The sequence below is a fragment of the Ammospiza nelsoni genome, chromosome 1 (genome assembly GCF_027579445.1).
Source record: "Ammospiza nelsoni isolate bAmmNel1 chromosome 1, bAmmNel1.pri, whole genome shotgun sequence".
NCBI lineage: Eukaryota > Metazoa > Chordata > Aves > Passeriformes > Passerellidae > Ammospiza > Ammospiza nelsoni.
Window position 1 is genome coordinate 110,415,543 of NC_080633.1, and position 13,076 is coordinate 110,428,618.

The following is a 13,076-nucleotide window of genomic DNA, read 5'->3' on the forward strand; positions in this document are numbered from 1 at the left end:
AAAGCAAATAAAGAAACTGAATGTAAAAATTCTTATCACATAAGAATTCTCTCTCTGCTCTTAAGAAGGTATAAAATGTGGAAAGGTTCTGAAAAATGTGGTGAATTAAATTTAAAATTTTGTTTTCAGACATTACAAAAGGGTACCACACTCACTCTGACAGCAGTAGTGATGGCAAGGGAAGTGAAATACTGGAAGGGGAATGGGGTACCTTGAGAAAACAGGAGCTTTGGCTGGTTATCACTGCTGGTCTTATTCACTGGATTCACACTGTAGTGTTGGCCAGGAGGAGATGGGAAAGGAAACTTCCAGCAAATGAGAAAATATTTCCATCACACTGTTCTGGTTTCTTTAGTTAACGGAATATTTTTACCAAGGCTTCCAATTTATCCAGTGCAATTACTATAGTATTTGTACTTTTGTTCTCCTTGTTTCAATAACTGAAACAGTAATGAGACTCCATATTTTACATAAATCTCTAAATGTTCTCAAGTACTCTATTTCCAGTCTCATTTCTAAGGTGGAAAAGGACACTCAAATTTTCTTCTTTCCATTTAGTTGTTTGCTACAATGCCTTTGGGAAGCAGCTATTGACCTCATTTTGATATTTTTAAAAAAGTCCTATTTAAGAGACCTTATATGGTTTTGAGAATCCTTGCCAAAACAAAACCAGATAACGAATGACTTGAAATACAATTTACTTCCACGCTGTAGATTTAATGGAGCCCTACACCAAAGTAAGAGTAGAGTTTGTGACCTGTAGGGGAAGCTGAGAGAGGGCAGTTTTCCCTCTCAACAAAAATTTATTAATAAAGTTCAGTGTCAGGAACAGGTGCTGCCATAGGAACCTCCTTGAGGCCAGGAAGTTCAGTGAGGGGAAGTCAGTTCTGAGAAAAGGACTACACGCCAGAGGTCACAACAAGAAAGAGGTGGAAATACGATGCCTTATTATCCCTGCAGGAACCTATTACTTCAATTTCCTTTTTTATTGTAAGTAGGATAAATACACCAGGAATTTCTCATTTTCTGTCTGTGCTGCAGGCTCTTCAGAAGTTATTCTGCTGCGTCACAGCACCCTCTAAGGATCACAGATGGCACTATGAGAGACCTGTTGGTCTGTTACTAATGGAACAATCTCAACTAAGACTTCCATACAAATACAGCTGATATAGAAAGTTAACTGCCAAATTAAAAAGATACCTAGCCTGCAAATGTCCTCCAAGCCACCAGTTAATAACACAAGCACTACTTTCTTTGTGAAAATGTTGTATCTCTTGTATTTCACAGCTTACAATGCCAGCTACACCTCACTCTGATATGCACATGACCAGGTACATCCTCACAGGAGGTGAAGAAACATTTTTTAGAGATTAAGGTCTGAAACAGATGAGGAAATCTCTTCTCTGATGTCATGATGCCAGTCCCTGTCTTGTGAGGAAGAAGTTGCGTCCCTTCAAATTTACATCCTAGATTGCCAAAGCGATGTGGTCAAGTACACGAGATCAGCTAGAAAAGGAGTAAGGAGAAGTTGTGGGATGACTGAAGCAAAGAGAAAATGTGATCCTGGAATGATGGGCTCCAGAACAAGCCATGCTTGCCAGCTCTGAACCAAAAAGACCCTTTCTGTAAGCACCTTTTTTTGACACTGACTCCACAAAGACCAAGCACTCATGTGCTGGCTGCTGCTTTACAGACAGACTCGCTCCTTATCCCCTGATGCAGATGAAGTTTTGACAGACACATGGAGGGATTTTACTCCTTCCAGATTAGAATTAGCTCAGAGTGGATCCAAACTACTTCTTCAGAAGTGCTGCTTATTTCCATAACCATCCCTGTTGCCAGTGATAAACTGACAGTGGATAATGAATGGGAAATATGTCCTCACTATTGTTTCAACTTCTTCCTTGACAAATTAAAGTGGAGTCTTGTAGGTGAGGTTTTTCTAAGTTGGCAGGAGTAAGATTTACATATCTATAAACATTTTGGAAGTATCTTACATTAGAAATCATGACAGAATTCTTCTAGCAGCTAGGAAAAGCTGCATGCTTCTCAGCCTGGGATCCTGAGTCTGAGTCAGAGGAAGAGTATAAAGTCAATGTTTATGTACAACCTTCAGGAAATATTACTGTTCCAAACTAACCTATTGGTCAAGCTTGAAGGAAAGGGGAAAGTTTTTCTAGGAATATGAATCATGAAAAATACATTTCTTCTGTGCACAAACAGAAAGTAGATAGATATCAAGATTTGCAGAGCTACATGGTGAGACTAGACATGATTTTTGGACTCGTGCCAAAGGGATTCTAAGATTATTTTAATAACACAGTTCTGTTCAAAAATTTGCATTGTTGTTGGATTTTGCCACACAATAAAGGAGAAAAGCCACAGTATTTTCCAGGAATATTTTTATGGCTCCAAATTCTTGCTAGTGTTTAGAATGACTCCTTGGGGAAAGAAACCAAACAGAAAAGGGTAATAAACAATCATTAATCAGAAAAAGAGAATACCCAGCAATGTGCAGAGGGAGGTCTTCAAGTGAAATGGATTCCTCGTTCCTGATAGATGAGACCATAACTCTGATATTGTTTTTATGAAAGAGAACTAAAATTGCCTTCTCCTTAGGGACTGGGCATGATCTTCCAGCTCAACTATAATGCCAACTAAGGAGCTGTATCACTCCTCTTTGGAAGCAGAAGAAAATACGTTGTAACTTAGAATTGCCTGGTCAGTGTGTTCCCCCAGGCTTGGCAGACGACAAAAAGTAGATTTCTTCAATCCTGAGCAGTTCAAATGGAAAAGAATGAGAAGGAAAAACTTTCATTCCTTCCACTTGATTTAAAAGACTGGGCAGCATAATGCTTATTCCCCTACACAACACTATCCTTTCCTTGGATCAAAAAATGAGAAAGTAAAAGACCCACAGGATCAGCATCGAGTATCTGTTTTATCAGGGAATCCTCTTGCTCAGATGCAGTCTTCAAATCTCAGAAGCATCCTCCAGGCTGAATATGTAGGCAAAAAGTCTTGGTCCCATTGCCATGGGACACTGACATCATCAAGTCCAGAGCCTCTACCTCCCATCTGGCCAAGGGAAAACAGCATAAAGTGTTTTTTCTTCCTATAGCAGTCAGGCTGACAACCTGTAGCTGCTTAGAAAATCCCAGTTTTATAAAGGTTCTATGTCTGACAGAAGGCTGGGTTTTTGAAGAAAAATAGGGTATTTCAGTCATGAAATATCTTGGCTATCAGCAAGAATTTGCTACTGGGGTTCGAAAGATGCCAGGAAACATATGTGCCATGCATGAGTCCTGATTGCTACCAACAAGAACTCTTCCTGTCTGGGCTAATACTTATTTACAGCATTCCTGTATTTAAATCTGATAGGCAAAAGGCAAATATCTCACTCTTCAACATTAGATAAAATAGAAAATGTTGCAGTAAAGCAGACAGGACTCAGTTTCTTCATGCAAGAAAGCTAATTCTTTATTCACAAAGCTCAAATTTATAGGAAATATCAGAAGGCACTGTGTTAGACTTAATTGGCTAATAATACACACACACTCAGTTTATTGGTCAGTCAATGGCCAGGCTGTACATCTGTTACCTTTCTTTAATTTGGTTCGTTTCCATATTTTGTTCACTGATTCTTATGGGGTAGATTTCTTGTTTATTACAGGTGCAAACGGTTCCCTTACCAGAATAGTCTGTTGTGCTAATTGCTTTTATTCTTATGATTTTTCACATGGGAAGTCACAAGCTGACTGCTAGCTTAACTAGAGTAGCAGAGCCTCAACTATATTTTATAAGGTCTTTTTTTTATAATATCTCTACTTGTATGCAATAAGAAAATGCCAGCATCATTCAGCTATGAGCAATCATCCAAAACACAAGTTGTTTCAGTTCTAACTCATTTCCAAGAGATAGCAGACCTACAATATCATGAGGTGTGTTGATGATCTCCCCATTCATTCCAACATTCCTCTGTAAACAGCAACATTTTTCAGTTTGGGAAGATAAAGGCTGGCCAAACTTCCCCCAATGTCATAATAGTCCCTGCATGCAGCCCAGAAGATGTACAAGTCAAGTGACATGATATTCTCTTTTAAGCTTCAATTCATTCTGTTTGCATAATAATTAGTCAGAACATTATCTCTTAATGGAAAAAAGATATTTTTTTTTCTGTTTTAAGGAAGTGTTTCTTGTTTAATTATAAAAGAACCTCCTTTGGTCAGCTCTGACAGCAATTCTTCTTATGCAAGCCAGAAGTACCTCTCAGCTGGAGAAACAACATCTCAAGCAAAAAGACAAAAGCTCTTGGCATGAAATTCATTCTGTCCAGTGCCTGCTCCCCCAGTTTCTTACACCCCTTCTTAGGATCTCACACATTCACAGCCCCTTGGTTTCTCTCCAAGGGAAGATGTGCTCCAGTGCTGTGCTGCACCTGAGACTTCGTGTCTCTGAACATCAAGTTATTGATGGTCAGATCTCAATTTGATGTTGAGATCAATAACCCCAGATCAATAACTTGGTACTTGAGATACAAGAGGGAGGAAAAACCCAAAGTTTGCTTTCCACAGCTCAGTCTCTCAGTCTTTTCAAAAAGTGTTGAATATTTTAGATTCCCAGGCCTCACTTGCAGTTCATGTGCCACTCTGCCCATTTGCAGATGGGCTCTCTCTATTTATCAGTGTCCAGAGGAGAGGTGATCCAGCACATCCCGTGTTTCTTTCAAAGAACTGACCTAAGGAGACAAAGCTCATCAGCCTAAATTAGCTTTTAGCTTGGATGCAGCAAGCCATCAGCCTGCATCTGATTCCTTCTCTGAGGCTCTGTCCTGCAGGAAGAATTGGAATACAGGGAAACTTGCCCTCCATGGAGCAGGACCAGGTTAAGGAACATTTACACAAACTGAACAATCACAAGCCTGTGGCCTCTGATCTGACACAACTGTGAGTGCCAGATGAGTTGGCAGATGTTACCAACAGGTCACGCTCTATTTCTGAAATGTCATGGTTCCCAAGGACTGAAAGAAACTCACACTGATTTCCTGCTTCCTTTCTATATTTTTAAAGTGTTCTAAGGTAAAGCTGAAATAAAGTCATTCTTTCACAATAAAGAATACAGCTTTACCATGTGTTTTCATCTATATAGACATACTCACATACAAATATCATACATATATCTCCCAGGGAGGATATCTTCACCTGATAGCCATTTTTAAGCATCCATCCTGCTCTTGCCTCACTTCTGTGTAAGAGAGTCTTTCAAAAGATCCAGAAGGGCTAAAAGCCCTCCTTGAGGGCTAAGAGAACTCCTTGAATTGTTGGCACTGATCAGAAACAAAGGTAAGGTTCTTTCACTTTACAGAAAACAGATAAATAAAAAAGTATGATACAAGACCAACTTGTGCTCAAGCAACTAAGATCTTTCTGCACACTCAACTAAAATCCATGAGCTATGCAGTGAACACTTATTTTAGTTGGAAGATCACCACCTGCCCCATTCCACACACAAAACCTTAAAGTTTGGCATTGCCTGGTTTTTGCAGAAACAGTCCTAATTTCTGGTTGTTCAATGTGGATCTCACCCACAGCATGACAAAACATGGCCAGTTCTAGTTTGCTAGTATCCAGTTGGATACTTCTGTGGAGCATTTTTAAAGGTGTCTCATGAGGGACATTGTATGATCCCCTTATGGCAGTGTTGGTGTTCTACAAGGCTCAGAAATATGTTACTGTTAGAAAGTTTGTTCTAATTCTTCCTGATCTATCCAGAATGGCTACCCAAAACAAATTAATTCCCTTCTTCTTTGGAACAGCCTTGAATAACACATAAAATGCTGTTATATTCCCCTCCCATTTCTTCCTCCTCTGAGCTAAACTCCTTTTCTAATATTTTCCATGCTTTCCTTTTAGGCAGTATTTTCTTTAGGCTTCCAACCCAATGTTTTTCTGCACTCCAGACTTCAGTTTACAGCCTCAAAGTTGTTGCCATGACCTCCACAGCCCATAGGCACGTATCTGTGGCTTCTTAATTAGCCAGAAATTTGGAAGAAGTTCTACTTCCTTTTTTATTCTGTTTATAAAAACTGGAATCCTTCTGCAGTCACAGGTGGCTTTGGAAATTGATAGTTTTGTAGATTTTCCATTCTTGCATCAGGAGTTTTCTTTCAAGGAAAACCTCTGTGTTTAACAGAGATCATTAGAAACACAGTGGGTTATAAACATTAGTACCTCATGCCCTGATCACATTGCCATCCCTCCCAGCAGTTACTCTGCTGACAGAAAAACACTACAGAGAGCTCAGGGAACAGACAGAACAGATGCTTATGGCTCCACCAAACAAGCCCTTTTTCCCTGAACAGCAAATATTTGGGTTTTGGACTTGGTTTGGTTTGTTTTAAAAGGGCAATTAACTCACTGGCCCAGCTCAGTGGTGCACAACCTCAAACCAGCAGATCATAAAGGATGATTCTCTTTAGAACCTTCCTTTTTGGGCGTTTTGCCCACAAAAAGTAATGGTAGACATAAAATAGTGGAGTGCAGCTACAAGCAAATTCCTTCTTTTTGCAGGAATTCTTTTCTAGACCTTTGATATTCACTGTGCCTTTTCTCATCCTGCTGCATAGTTTTGGGGATGCAGAGGCTACAGCCACAGATAATACCAGTCTATTGTGGAACTCCCCACCTGCAGCTGAGTAACAACTGCTCTCACACAAAGTCCTTCAGCCCTTCAAATGACTTTGCTCAACGCCAAATACTTAAGACATTCTGTTCTCTACCTCAAGCCCTTTACTTAAGAATTCCAGAATTACTTTGTCCAGCTTCTCAAAGGGACAGGTACAATACTTTCACTTAACCGCATCATTCTGAATTGCATCTGCATTCATTGTACTTGCCTGTTTCTCTTAGCTGTCTCTTACTCCACCTTCTTGCACACCAAACTTATTTTGCTCTTTTTTTTTCAAATTGGCCCCCTTTTGTACTTTAAAGCCAAGTTTAAAGATTACACATATTTTTAGCCTTTCTCCTTCTATTCCTTTGTAAACATTTTTATTGGCTGTAGGATCTCGATATTGTAGAACTTTCATCATGTCACAGGAAAAAATTATAAAGAACTCTCCTCCCATGACCTCCACCAGGACAGCTGTGACAGAGCCCCCAGATCATCTTCATGGCATCAGGCTTAGTCATTCACTGCCTGAAGAATCCTTTCTGTATGGAGTCTAATTCCCTGTGACTTAAAGGAACATTTTTTATGTCTCATATGATATTTCTGTAAGCCCTGAGGTCTTGCAGGATGCTTGGAAAGCTGCTTCAAGGTCTTTCTCATAAGTGAGAGTTTCTGGAGTTCTGGGACTTTTGGAACTTCAGTGATTCTACATATGGTGCCAAAAACATGCAAGTGCAGAAACATTACAGGGTGCTAAAGAAACCTGACATAGACCTAGATGAAACCAGGTGATACATTTGCAGCAAAAATTAATGCCACCTGGATTATATCTCCTCCCAGGAATTCCCACAGGATGCTCTCAGGCACATGGTGTGATTCTTGGGGCTGTCCTGTGCAGGGCCAGGAGCTGCACTTTGATGATTTTTGTGGGTCCCTTCCATCTCAGAATATTCTGTAATTCTGTGCAATCCATTCCCTGAAGAATTACTTCCTCTGTTTTGGGGGAAGAGGAGGATGGTGAGGCAAAGAAAGGAATAGCTTAACTTTGAGTTGTCTCCTCAACTCATGTCTTTAGCCACTTCTGCTAAATTTGTTAAGTGATTTCCATTCCTGCTGTTTTCTCTCCCAGAATAAATCATTTGCAAATCCCTAATTTAAAGGAAAAACACTGTTTATAGAACATCCTTGCAGCATCCTGAACCTGTCTGAGGCCATGTACACCCTACATGTGGTACTGAAAGTCTTTGAAACCATCTGATGGTGGTTACACACTTTCAGTTGACTCCCTATAATCTGGTTTGGAGCTCTGAGAAAGCCTGCCCAAATGTGCAAGTGTTTGGACACAGTTGTTCACATTTCCTGCTCTCACACAACAGCTCTTGCCTCCCTGTGTAGGAAATGGTTAGTACACATTGCCCTAAAAAGTGGCATTATCCTTTCACCATCTGACTATTAGTAAAAAACTGAAGATGAACTGCAGGAAAATGTCAAATCCAGTTTTCTATTATCACATGGGAATAAAACCACATTTCCTGGTGTTTAAATTTCTCTTCATAAAAACTTGTCTGATCTGAATTTATATTTACCATTCACAAAAAGCCAGTAGGAAACTGGCTGAGATGTGTTTAATACCTAAGAAACATTTTTTGTTTCAGGTCAAAGTACAATGTATGATGTGCTAAAAAAATGAGGAACAAATCCATCTCCTGTACCTTCACTAATCACATTTCAACTTCTCAAAAACAAATATTCAAAGACCCAGAGAAATAATTATCTAAGGTGTCACAGGCAATGATACATTAAAAATATCTCTATGCAAAAGCACTGCAAGAATAATAAATTATATTGGCCCTTCTACTAACCTCAGGAGCATTAAACTCATGCAGTGTGGCTCGAGGGAATCATTTAATTTTTTAATGGATCATGGGATTTTATGAAAGTAAATTCCAAATTTCCATTCTTTGCCTAATATTTCGCAACACTAAGAAGTAATGTCTTCAAGCTTTGAGCTCAGTGGATAGCACACCTGTCGCAGACATCTTTTCATTAAAAATCCTTCGTTAGGATTTTTCCCTTCTGAGAAGCTGAGAGGCCTCAGAAACAAAATGTAAACAACTATTATCTGCTGCTGTGGAATGCAACAGGTGGATCTGTGGTTGGTCTTGTGTGGATGTTTGGAATTAATGGCCAATCACGGCAGAACTGGCTCTCTCTCTGTCCGAGCCACAGATTCATTCTTTTCTATTCTTAGCCTAGCCTTCTGATAAGAACTTTTTCTTCTATTCTTTTTAGTATAGTTTTAATGTAATATATATATCATAAAATAATAAATCAAGACTTCTGTAACATGGAGTCAGATCTACATCTCTTCCCTCATCCTAAGACCCCTGTGAACACCATCACAGGCCAACTGTGAATCTCCAGTTTTCCTGTAATTCCCTGGATCCCAGAACTGGCATTCCAACCATGACAATGAGGCAACACAGAACGAAAAATTCACAAATGGGGAAGATCAGTGGGATGAATATCTGCTCCATACAGGTTCCATAACCGCATCACGGGTACATCACCCCTCGTGGTGCATCAGCGCATGTCCCGGGACAGCTTTGCAGCAGGAACATCTCCAGAGCTGACAGCAGACAGGTGACAGGGGACAAGGACGGGTCAGTAGGGGCACTCCGGGCTGGGGACTCGGGGCTCCACTCCTCCACAACTGTTGGGGAAGATGAAACAGGTAAGCCTTATAAATATGATTGCCTGGCAAAAGATTTTGAGAATATAGAAACTATAAGCGAGATTGAAATGAAAGCAAGCTTTGTTACTGAACAACTGGAAAACGATGGTGTGGCTGGGCTGAAGGTAATCCCCTTTTGATGAAACAATACCCTCTGCCTGCAGACAGGTCCAGGGGTCAGAGCAGACCCTACTAGCTTGGCAGAAGGGGTCCAAAGAGTAGTTTTTAGGGTTTAAAATGTAACACAGTATGGTAATGTGACGATTCTTATGGGTTGTATGTAAATGCTATAGGATTTCTATATTATACTAGATTGGTTAGTGAGAATTAGAATATTCAACACAGAAGATTTATTGTATTGTAACGGGAACCTCACTCTCTTACCCTTTCACGCTCTTAACTTTTTCACAGTGCAGAGCTGGAGCTGTTCCTGTATCACCGGGAAAAATATCCACCTGGACTCCACAGCACCAGGGCAAAAAAACAACAAACCAAAACCCAAACCAAACATTTTATCTCTGCTATAAAATGTGGTGTGTTCTCACCACTCCTCAAAATCTACTACTGCGTGCAGAGAGGTGAAGGGACAGCCTATCTGATTAACCAAAGCAGCTCTAGAGCAAACCTGGTTCAGCCTTAGCTGTCCCTGCTGCCACCCTGGGCTCTGGGGCTAAAGTCACATCCAGGCCAGTGCAGAGGAACCACGGCTGCTCCACAGTCCCCCCAAACACCCAGGGCCCAGTGGAGGCAACCTCTTCCATCCTTCCAAGGTACCACAGGAGGCCACTGGGTCAAATACAAGAGAGCCGTAAAAGTAGCACACACACATCCACACCCACACCCACACCTGGCGAGAAACACAGATCTATTTGTCACATTTTCAGCACAAGCTGAACCCAAAATGTCTCTGAAAGTAGAAACTGCCCCCAAAAGAGCAGCATGTGGTGATGAGGCAGAGGCTGAAGGGTGGCATGTCAGCAGCCCTCAACCACCAACCATACAGCACCATTTCTGAGTGTCCTCTAAGCCATGACACACAGGCAATGAGTCGAAATTATTGCTCCTAAATAGTCATATTTTATCATTTTCCAAAAATGATAAAGAAAAAAACTCCAATAAAAAAGCACCTCTACTTAAAACTAATGATTTTTGTACCAAAAAAGTAATTATTTTCCTTAAAGTTCACATTTTATTCCCATCAAAATATGATAATGAAACACAGTGGAATACAAATCAAAGCCTTCTTGCCATTTTTTGTTTTCCCTCCATTGAAACATTCCTTTATTTTGATTTATTCCTGTTCTGTAAATCAAGAAGTCCCATAGACTGTTGATGTTACAAGCAAAATTACGGCATAGTACACAATTCCTAATATAAGGACATCTCCCAGAAAACTTAAATCTTGTATTCAAAGCTAATGCCCACCTGCAAAATGTTCTGACTTTAACAACAAGCCTGCAAAACATCACCTGTCTCTAAATTCATAAAATCAGAGGCAAAGTAACAGTACATTTCAGTATATGTACTGAAATATCCTCTTCCATGCCAAAAAGTATCAATTTTAAAGACAGTGGGTTTCTTAGGAAACAGTATAACCTTATGGTCATTTTCAACCTGAAAAATTAGTAGCCAAGGAATTTGAATTGATTTGCACTGATTACTAAAGTGAAGCAATATTTTGATGGAATGCCAAGAGAGATTACCAGGAATCCTGAAAGTCCCTACTTCCCCTGGTTCTTAAATTGCTCCTTTGCATGTTGAAGCTCTACCCAAAAACATCCTGCCTTAGATTTCTGTCTGGGCCAAAATACAAATACTTCTCCTTCTGTAATTTTTAGGTTTGTTTTGCCAGTTTCATTTTGCTTTTGCAGAAGACAGTTGTCACGAACAGCAATTTTAGAGAGGTCCGTGATTATCCATTGAAGCCCTCTGAGCTCCAGCCTAATATTCTTTAAAGCAGTATAAAGGATAATACAGATTTAATCTCAAAAAAGAACCCTTTAGAAAAGCTCTCTATTATAGGACACAAGTCTTATGTGAAAAATTAAAAGCTCCATCATCATATTCCCTGAGTTTTGCCAGAAATATCCACCAGGGCATATCTGCCCCTACTGGTGTTTCCTGATATTTCTACAGGAATCTGAAGGAGGCTAAGGCTTTTATGCCTATCTCCTCTTCCCATCCAAGGTGAGGAATGATGTTTATATCTTTCCTTCTTCCATTCTGCTAATGAACTTAAAAAAGGAAATCTCAAATAAACTTATACAACTTTTCAGATACCATTTCCCACCCTCTTCTTTCTCTTGACCACATGTGCAGCAACTGCTCAGGGTTCTCATTTACCCTATCACTTTGTCTTAGGTCCAGTGTCAGGACAGAATAAATTTAATTGGGATTAAATATTTATTTGGATATTTTCCCCCTCCATCCCTTTTTAGCTGCCTAGTGACTGTCCTACTTGCAGATGGAGTAGAGTTAATTTTTTCTTAGTAGAATGAAAATATGGACTTAGTCCCTGCTCCTAAAGAAATACAGTAATCTTCAATTAATTTTATAGACACAGACACTGTATTAATCTGTGGTTTCCAATGTCAAACAATAGCAGTGTGTCAAACAGTTGGTTTTGTGTTTTAATGTGTAAAAGCAGAATTTTGAAATGGAGACATTAAATTTTTTCTCCTCAGTCAGGAGCCAGTGCTGTCAGTGCTGTCATTTCTCATCTCTGTGTCTTTGGAAACGCAGCATTGATCAATGCATCCCTCATACAGGTGCTGTATAAGGAACACCAGACCTGACTGTACAATGATAAGCCGCCACACATGACTGAACACGCCTGACAGGAATAATTACCTGTTTAACAAACTTAACTGTCTACAGCAGCATACAGGATTTTTACTAAGATAGCTGATGCAGAGCATTCTTAATGAGCAGGACCAACTATACTCACAGGAGACAATTCTATTTGGTAAACTGCCCTGATAAAGGATGTGGATAACACAGTCCTCATTTCATTGACCACCAAAGTGTTGAAATTTAGGAACTTGCTTTTAGGTGCTAAGTTCCTTCTAAACTTCGCAGGAGTTTCTGGACTGCTGTCTTATTTGGCTTGAGGGTGCCAGTGCAGGTGAGTTGGTCTCACAGCTCCCTCTGGGATTGTTCATGGGTCAGTCAAAGAGCAGGTGCTGGATCTTTTTATTTCCATACCCTTTCTCCAGAGCTGCTTGGTGCTGCAGGGTTCCACAAGGCTGGAACCTTCCTGTCATGTTCTCCTCACTCTCACTGGGATACAGAGCACTGACTGCACAGGCACAGCATCAATTCAGAGAAAGGACGTTGGTTTCAAACCAACACACTCAAATGCACAAGTGTTCACTGTAAAGATTCTGTTTGGGGGTCAGAGGCGAAGCCACAAAGCTGCTCCCTCACTACTGCTTCTTACTTCCACCAATACTTAATGAAGCCAAAGTGAGGAAGAAGATGTAACATGGTGAAGAAGGTTTCCACTACATATCTGCCCTTCCACTGTCATCCCAATGCACATATTCTTGTTAGTCTTGTGTAACAGAGACATATCACTGTGCAAAGACCTCCACTGAAAGGGATTTAAACATCCTGGTTTTAATTGGCATTTCCCCATGCTAAGGAAATGAATCCATTTTCATGGCAACCTTCA